Here is an 8,559-nt window from a genome sequence, read left to right as displayed (position 1 = left end):
GAGTCATTGCATTTCAAAAATAATCAAAGCTTTTTTTTTTTTTTTTAGTATAGCTCAAGTGATTTTGTAGTTTCATTAACTATGAAGTTACATGTCTAAACTATTTTTTAAAAATGTTTTGTTTTTCCTATCTTAACCTTTTAATTTAGCCAGGATTTTAAATAGTAAAAGTGATGACTTGAGAACCATCTCTGAGAAGGGAGAGGAAATGGAAATTGGAGCTGAAAATAAAGGAAAAAAAACCAAATAATTTTAATTCTTTGGTACTATTTGAAAGGAAAATATTTTGAGTGGAAACAATACTAATATAAATCTTGTCACCTGTGATCTCCTAAATACAAGACACATACTCTTACATTCACACACACACACACACACACACACACACACACACACACAAGCAAAGAGCTTTAGATTTCAGGCTTGGAAAAACCTTGTTATTTCAGCCATTCATTATATAAATTAAGAAATGGAAAACTTGAGAAGTGAAGCAAGTACTCTAGTATCCCATAGCAAACTAAGAGAGATGTTTTGCTTCTCAGCTCAGGGCTAGTTGCATAATTTTAGAGCTAGCAATGACCTTAGAGATGTTGAGTTATCACATGCCTTCTACATTGCTGTGATGGTTTCTTTTTCACAAAGGACACCAAGCTTTTGCTGGCTCATTCATCTTTTGATTGTATGCTACTGCTCACCTTGCTCTCCATCTGAATTTCTTTTACTCACTTTTTCCTAAAGGTGGCAACACAAAATTTTCACTTTTCCTACCTTGTTTTGTTTGAATTCAACGTAATTTTTTTCTTTAAGTTTATGAAATTTATTTTAATGTTGATTACAACAAGGTAATTTTTATTTGGACTTCAAAAGGACAAAGACAGTCAAAGTCTTAAAATTTCCTTTTAGTCTTATATTGAAGTATCTAAGAATCAAAGTCTTTATTTTCCCTCCTTTCCCCAATTCTCTACTTGTTGATAGGTTCTTTTCTTCCAGATGTTATCATTGGAATCAACTGACCCAATCAGTTGGATCGAATATTGTATAAAACAATAACTTTTACAATTGAGGTAGATTACAATAACAATTATAGCAAAAATAATATCATTACTTTTGCAAGATTTGCAAAATATATTACATACAATATATTATATAATCATATATTATCTCTTCCTCATAACCATATGTAGTTGTTGCTATTATTATCATCCCTGTTTTATAAGTATTTAACATCTTAAGATTCAAAAAGGGCTTTTCTCACAACAATTCTGTTGGCTCCGTTGCACAAATTTCATTACCCCATTTTATAAGATAAATAAAATGAGTCTTAAACAGTTTAAATGCCTATCTTCAAGCTATACACTAGTATGTCCAGGTCTAGAACCAATTTCGAATGAATTTCAGACTTGTTTGAACTGATGAATAAAGTGAAAATAAGAATGATTTATATGATAACAATACTATAAACACAACTTTGAAAAACTAAGTAACTTTGATCAATACAAATACACAGAAAAAAAACCACATATATAATATAAATATAGATAGATATAAGTATTTCCTCACTCATTCTCTATTCTGCCAATCAACTATTAGGTTCATTTTCTAAAAAGTTCAAAATTCATATGTGCATATTTCATAAATATTGTGGGTTTAGTTTCATACCATTGTAATAAAACTATTATCACAATAAGAGTCAAATTATTTTTTGTGGTTCTTGGTGCATATAAAAGAGATGCTTATACTATACTTATACAGTTCATTCACTGTGCAGTATTACTATCTAAAAAAAGAATCAATGTACATGCCTTAATTTAAAAAAAATTATTGCTAAAATTTTATTAGCTGAACCATAAGTAAAATCATCATTTTTTTTTTGCTAGTGGAAGATATTGAGGATGATGGTTGCTGCCTAATCAGAGTAGAGATTGTTGAAGTAGCAATGTCAATTTCTTAAAATAAGATATTAGTGAAATTTTTCTGCCACATTGACTCTTCCTTTTACTTGACCACTTGGAGGTCATTCTAAGATTAGTAAGAGACATAATTTCAATATTGTGTGTCTCAAGAAATAGAGAAACCTAAAAAAAGGAAGAGAGGTGGAGAATAACCATTTGATGGAGCAGTTATATAACATACCCATTTATCAATTATGTTTGCTCTCTTAAGTGGGCATGTTTATTGTTACCCGCTAACTATAATAATAACATTAAAGATCTCTGATGATAAATTGCTTTAACAGAGAAAATAATAAAAAAAAAGGTTTGAATTAATATGAAGATTAACTAAATGTGGCACAGAGACATGATGTGAGCCTATGCTATTGGAAAAACAATGAACTGATAGGCTCACTCAATGCCTGGTTGCCACAAATCTTCAATTTGTTAAAAACAACAATAACAATATCTTTGAAATGCAATAAAATGAAATAAGACTATACTATGTTTGCATTTATTTACCAACATCTTATGATATCATACAGACTAACATAACTGACATTTAAATTTTTGCCTATATAATTGATCAAATACACAACTATATGTGTATATGTATATCAATGTATATATCTCAATTTTCACTGTCTTTATCAGGAGGTAAGTAGAATGTTTCCTACTTATTGCTGTTCAGTTATTTCAGTTATGTCTGATTCTTCATGATCCCATTTGGGGTATACTTGGTAAAGACTGGAGTAATTTGCTATTTTCTATTACTCATTTTACCAATGAGGAAATGGAGGCAAACAGGATTAAGTATCTTGCACAGTATTTTATGCCATATTTGAACTCAGCTTGATGAATCTTCCTGACTCCATGTCCAAAACTCTATCCAATAATTGTATTGATCAGAGTTCCTGTTTTTCAAATTTGCTTTTTTTAATAATTTTATTGCATAAATGGTTCTCTTGGTTCTTTCCACTTTATTTTTCATCATTTCAAATACATCTTCTTAAATTCAGCAGAAATGCTTCCTCATTTCTTAGGACAGAAGTATTGTATAATTTTCATAAAGCACAACTTGTACAGTCATATTCCAATTTTTTGACAGTTCCTATGTCTCCAATCCTTTGTCACCTCAAACAAAGCTGCAATAAATGCATTTTTAAAAATATATTGGTCCTTTTCTTATTTACCTCATTTATTTAAGGTAAAAATACTCAGTAGTTATAGTGGTCAAAATAGATTCAAAGTTTAATAATTTGGGCCCATATTGTAAATTAAATTTTTGCAGAATGATAGATAAGTTCATAGATCCAAAAATAGTTCATTAATATAAATATTTTATCACAACATTTCCGGCATTTACCAGTTTCCTTTTTTGTCAAAGTTGCCAATCTAAAATTTGAAGAGCAAATTAAGTATACTCTTTAAACAAATTTTATTTCTATAACTATTGATCTTGACTAAAATAGATCCCATCCTCTCTGAAGATGTAACTCTTATCCAACAGTTCATTGGCAAAACTAAGAATAAATGAGATAGAGATAACATATTCTAAGCAATTGCCCAGAATGTCTTTATTAAAGTGTCCCTGCTCCCTCCCTTCACAGTTCATTTTTCTCTGAAGAGGGATTATTCTCCAGAGCTTCTTTTATTGTACTTTACCTCAGAGGTCATCTAACCAGAACTGTAACTGATCAGACTACATCCCCCAAAAACGTTGTACTTTTTAACTCCATTATAGAAAACATTTCCATTGGGGAGCTTCACAGTTCTTGGCCATAAACCTTATTTAGATTAAAATTCATATTCTCTTTCAATTTGGTTACCAACTATCTCATAATGTTACCTTAATTGACAATTTTAAAAAATTTTTCTCTATGTGATTTTTAAAATTTTCTTTTCCAAATTTTTCTAACTAGTTAAAAAGTTTCTTTTGGAAGTCCTTGTTCCTTGTGATTGGTCTTCCTTATATCTTTAGTTTCATGGCCAGTGAGAATCAAAATGAAATTTTCCATTGTCATTTATCTTCAAGAGATATATTCCACTTGCAAATTAAGAATGATATTTTCTTTGAAATACACCTAAGTTCCCCTCATATAAAAATAAAAATCTCTGTGGTGAAAAAGAACCATTATGTATAATTGGAGAGGTGACATTGTTTGACTATTGGAGTCAATAAAACTATAATTATTCTTCATTCTTGTCATCATTATAACATTTGTAGTTCTAAATAAATATGCTTTGAGTACTGTATAATTCAAGATAATTAGAAAAGATAATTCATAGTTTTTCAAAATAAAACCATTTAAAACATTTGAAATGTGATGTATATAGATGCATATATATCTACACACACACAAAAGAATTATATTTTCTAAAAAACTCCAATACTACTGCAGTTGTTAAATATATTGAAAAGAAGTGTATGCTTTCATTTTATTTACAATTGTTGATAATCAAAGAGGAACTAGATCAGTCATTAAAACAATTTAAATCCTTAACTTCTGGAATTTTGTTGCTTCTCTTTTGAAAGGTAATATTTTATCATTTAGAATGCTTTTACACACATTTCAAGGAATATAAATAAGGAAATGTGCAAGCATGGTTACTTCTGAAATTTGAGATTCAATCTATTTGGGTAAGCCTCTCCCCATTGGCTGAGAATAATTACTGACTGATCTTGTCTGTGTGAGGGATAGAGTGCATAGGAGTTTGAGAAGGAAGAGATCCTTGTTCTTCTGGCACCCAGATTTGAAAGAAGATACACATGTTTTCTTCAGGGAGAGGTCACTGAAGAGAGAGAGTGATATCATCAAGAAGCTAACATGTACAGGAACAAGAAACTGAATCATGTTCCTATCTCTAGATTATCATACAAAGACTTCAATAGTCTCCTTGTGTGAAATAAGGGGATTCTTTTCTCTCTAGACTTGTTTCTTCGTGTCTTTCTGTTTATGTTTCTCTCTCAGAATGGAGTTAACATTTATTATTTCCAATATGAAATCTTTTCTGGAATACTTTAACCTGAATAAATTATTTGAATTTTAATTATCTGGAAAAAAATCCAGATAAATGGATTTATTTACTTTTCAAAATCTGTCTTTGTGTCCTTAGTATCAAAAGGGAATGGAGTAATTTTTAAAATATGTATCTACAAGTACTCTTTCCCCATTAATGGACACTGATAGGAATATGCCTTGAATCTAAAAATTATTTTTGAAATAATATTTTTATCATTTTCTTTGGTCACCAAGATACATACATACATATATAGACAGATAGACACATGGATAGATATAGATAGATAGATAAATATTTTTAACATTTGGTGAATGATTTAATAACAATTGTTAACTTAGATAGTGAGTAAGAGTGGAAAATAAAATTTATGTCCCTAATTTTGTCACTGACTTATCTGACCTTCCATACACAATTTAATGCATAAATAGAAGTTTTGTCTTAAATAGGAATAAACATTAGACCCAGTGCATTAGATTGTTGAAGGGATAACTACTAAAATTGCTGCCAAAGTCTTTGAGAAAGTTGTATTCTATTAATGGTAAGTGAAGAAGTGATTAGAAACTATGGTAATCAGTACTATATAAATGCTAAGTAGTAACATCTACATCTCATTTTCTTCTTCCATTAATGGAATATCTAATCCCATGGCCTTTGAAAAGTCTTATGGATGTCTAGACACATTTTTTTCTTGACTGGATCTTCATTCTTTTGGTGCTGGTTTCTTTTGCTTTCATTTCCATATAATGTGGTTTGAGTTAATGTCAATGGCTTCAAGATTAATTTTAGCTCAACTTTTTCTTTTCTTTTATTCTCTTTTTTTTATTTTGTTAAATTTACTGTGTGTGACGAACTTTGATAGGTACTAGATTTAAAAAAAGATGAAAAACATGTAAAGTCCTTTTTCCCTTCATTTTATTTAGAGTTAGGCTTAGATTAAACATTTGTACAAATAGTAAGGAGATCTGTGGAAAGAAGATCTGTGGAAAATTACTAATTGCAAAAGGTTCTTACATGGCTATGTGTTATTTCTGAACCGTTTTAAAAATAAAATATTTCATTTATAATTTTAAAGAGTACCTTTATTTCAGCATTTTTAGAAAAGATTACATATAATGCAAGAAGGTATAAAGAAAGACATGAACTATGGCCATAGAATCAAATAATATTGAAATTTTAAAATGATAATAATCTTAAAATAAAAGAATGATGTATCAATAATAATGCTGCAATATTTAATATTTATTTTATACAAAATTTTTGAAAAAGTCTATAGCTATATTGTTTCATTTGGACATCACATACACAAATACACAATCCAGGAATATGTACATATATGAAAACCTAATGAAAGCGGTTCTGTAACTTCCCTTTGACCCATACTTAGGAATATTTAAGGCACTCTTTGAACTGAGACATTTTGCTCTATCTACCATGCTGCTTTACTATGAGAGAAATAAAATGAAGTATGGTCACAAAAATAATTATAATATCACTCTGGGATTCATATATATATATATATATATATATATATACATATATTTATCAATATAATTTTATCAACATAATATTGAGGGAAAGTATGTTTTGGTAGAACTAAAAGGAGTCAAGAGCTTGGGAAATGTAGATTCTCTGGTGCTTTCTGTCCCTCTTAGCCTCCTTTAGTGAAAGGATGCTGTTGGTATGGAAATACCTGATCCCTCCTAGCTGAGAGTATCTGACTTTAGAATTTCTTGTTTTCATTTGTAAAATAAAGATAATAAAACTATTCTTATAGAATTGCTAGGACAAAAATACTTTGGAAATTTAAGGCACTAAATTCCAGGTGACTTATGATGGATAGGATCTGGAGAGAGAATTGTGGAGATTGAATGTGGATTAAAGCATTGTATTTTCATCTTTTGTTGTTGTTTGTTTGTTTGTTTGTTTTTTTCTCATGTTTTTGATTTTTCTTCCCTACATTTGATGTAATTTTTCTTGTATAGAATGATGAATATGTTAGAAGAATTGAATGGTTGACCTATTATCAGACTGATTGCTGGCTGTTTTGGGGAGGGAGAGGGGAAAGGGAAAGAAACATTTGAAACTTAAGATTTTGCAAGGGTGAATACTGAAAACTATCTTTGCATATGTTTGGAAAAATAAAATACCATTAATGGGAAAATTAATCAAATAGAAACATTCTATAAAATAGAGCTCTTCTTAACTTCTTAGATTTTTAAAGAGTTTTTGTTATATATGGACTTCTGAGATTCATGTTCTTTTATTGCCTTTGATTGAGGAGCACTTTTAATGTGGAAAACAACTTTACCTAAGACACTTAATGTATTCTCTAATGTTGTAGGAGAGAGGAATTGGAAAAAAAAAATCTGATATGTACCAAGAAAACACCTATATATTTTTGGAGGCTCATTTAAAGACTGTATATATAGTAATGAATTGTTTCAGTCACACAAAGCCATGAAAACAATAACTAAGATGTGGAGGAGATGATACCAGATTAAATAAGAAAAATGATTTAATCACGGTTCCTTGAAGTGTTAAAAATATAGTTATCATTAATTTTTAGTCAGAATATTTCCAAAATCTAAATTTTTTAAAGGTTTCCTCCAAAAGGGTTTAAGCCTCTTTTGTTAATTTCTAGTTCAAGTCTTTGTAATGAAAACAGGCTAGGATATTCCTCTTTCTCTCCTTCTTTCCCTCCCTCCTTCCATTCTCTCTCTTTCTTCCCCATGTAAAATTTATGAAATAAGACAAGCATTTTCACAACATAGTATCATAAAAATATTAAACTCAGATCTATTAGGTACAAATAGTTATTCCATTTAAATATATAATAAATTAGCCTACATTTTTACTTAAAATCTGAATTCTACTTTTCAAACATCTTTTAGTTGGTATTCTTCATTTTAAAGAGAAAAGCATAAATTTGTATATACTGTAATAAGTTGGAGATCTTCTTGTCTTCTCATTCTATAGAAAGCAGAAGCAACTAAATACATGGATTGTTAATATAGTTGCAGTTGCTTCTATTTTTTCATTTATTTTCTCTTAAACTCTTCCTTATGCTTAGTCCACTTATTGAAAAGTAACTCAAAGTCAAAAATATCTTTCCTGGATTCTCAATTCCATCACTATGGTATATAATCTTTTCACTTTTGTTTCATAACCTTTCATTAATTTTTTTCAACATACTTAAACAATTATGTTCTGAAAACATTTCCTTTCAACATCCTCTTTCACTGAAATTGAGAAAGCTTTTCTTTTCCCCTGTAGTTTGTTTTTCTAACCCTTTTGCCTTCCCTCTCATTTCCTATTTTTGGACAACTTTCTATTCTATTTCTGACAAACGTCCTTACCCCTCTTTAAAATTTTTAAATCTAGCTATTTTAGTAGTAAGTATTAATACATGTTTATGTTCTATTATAAACTGCTGTGCCTTAGTAAGGAAGTAATAAACACTTTATACACAATTAAAGGGCATTAATAATCAATAAAATCTCAGAATCTTAAAATATTCAAATTCTGTGATGCTCATGAACAAATTGCTATGTTGACCTCAGTGATAAGGTTGCTCAGTGATATGCACACATGATATATGGTATCA

This window comes from Antechinus flavipes, chromosome 3, assembly GCF_016432865.1.
Source record: "Antechinus flavipes isolate AdamAnt ecotype Samford, QLD, Australia chromosome 3, AdamAnt_v2, whole genome shotgun sequence".
Taxonomy (NCBI): Eukaryota; Metazoa; Chordata; class Mammalia; order Dasyuromorphia; family Dasyuridae; genus Antechinus; species Antechinus flavipes.
Note: the sequence above shows the minus strand (reverse complement) of the source record.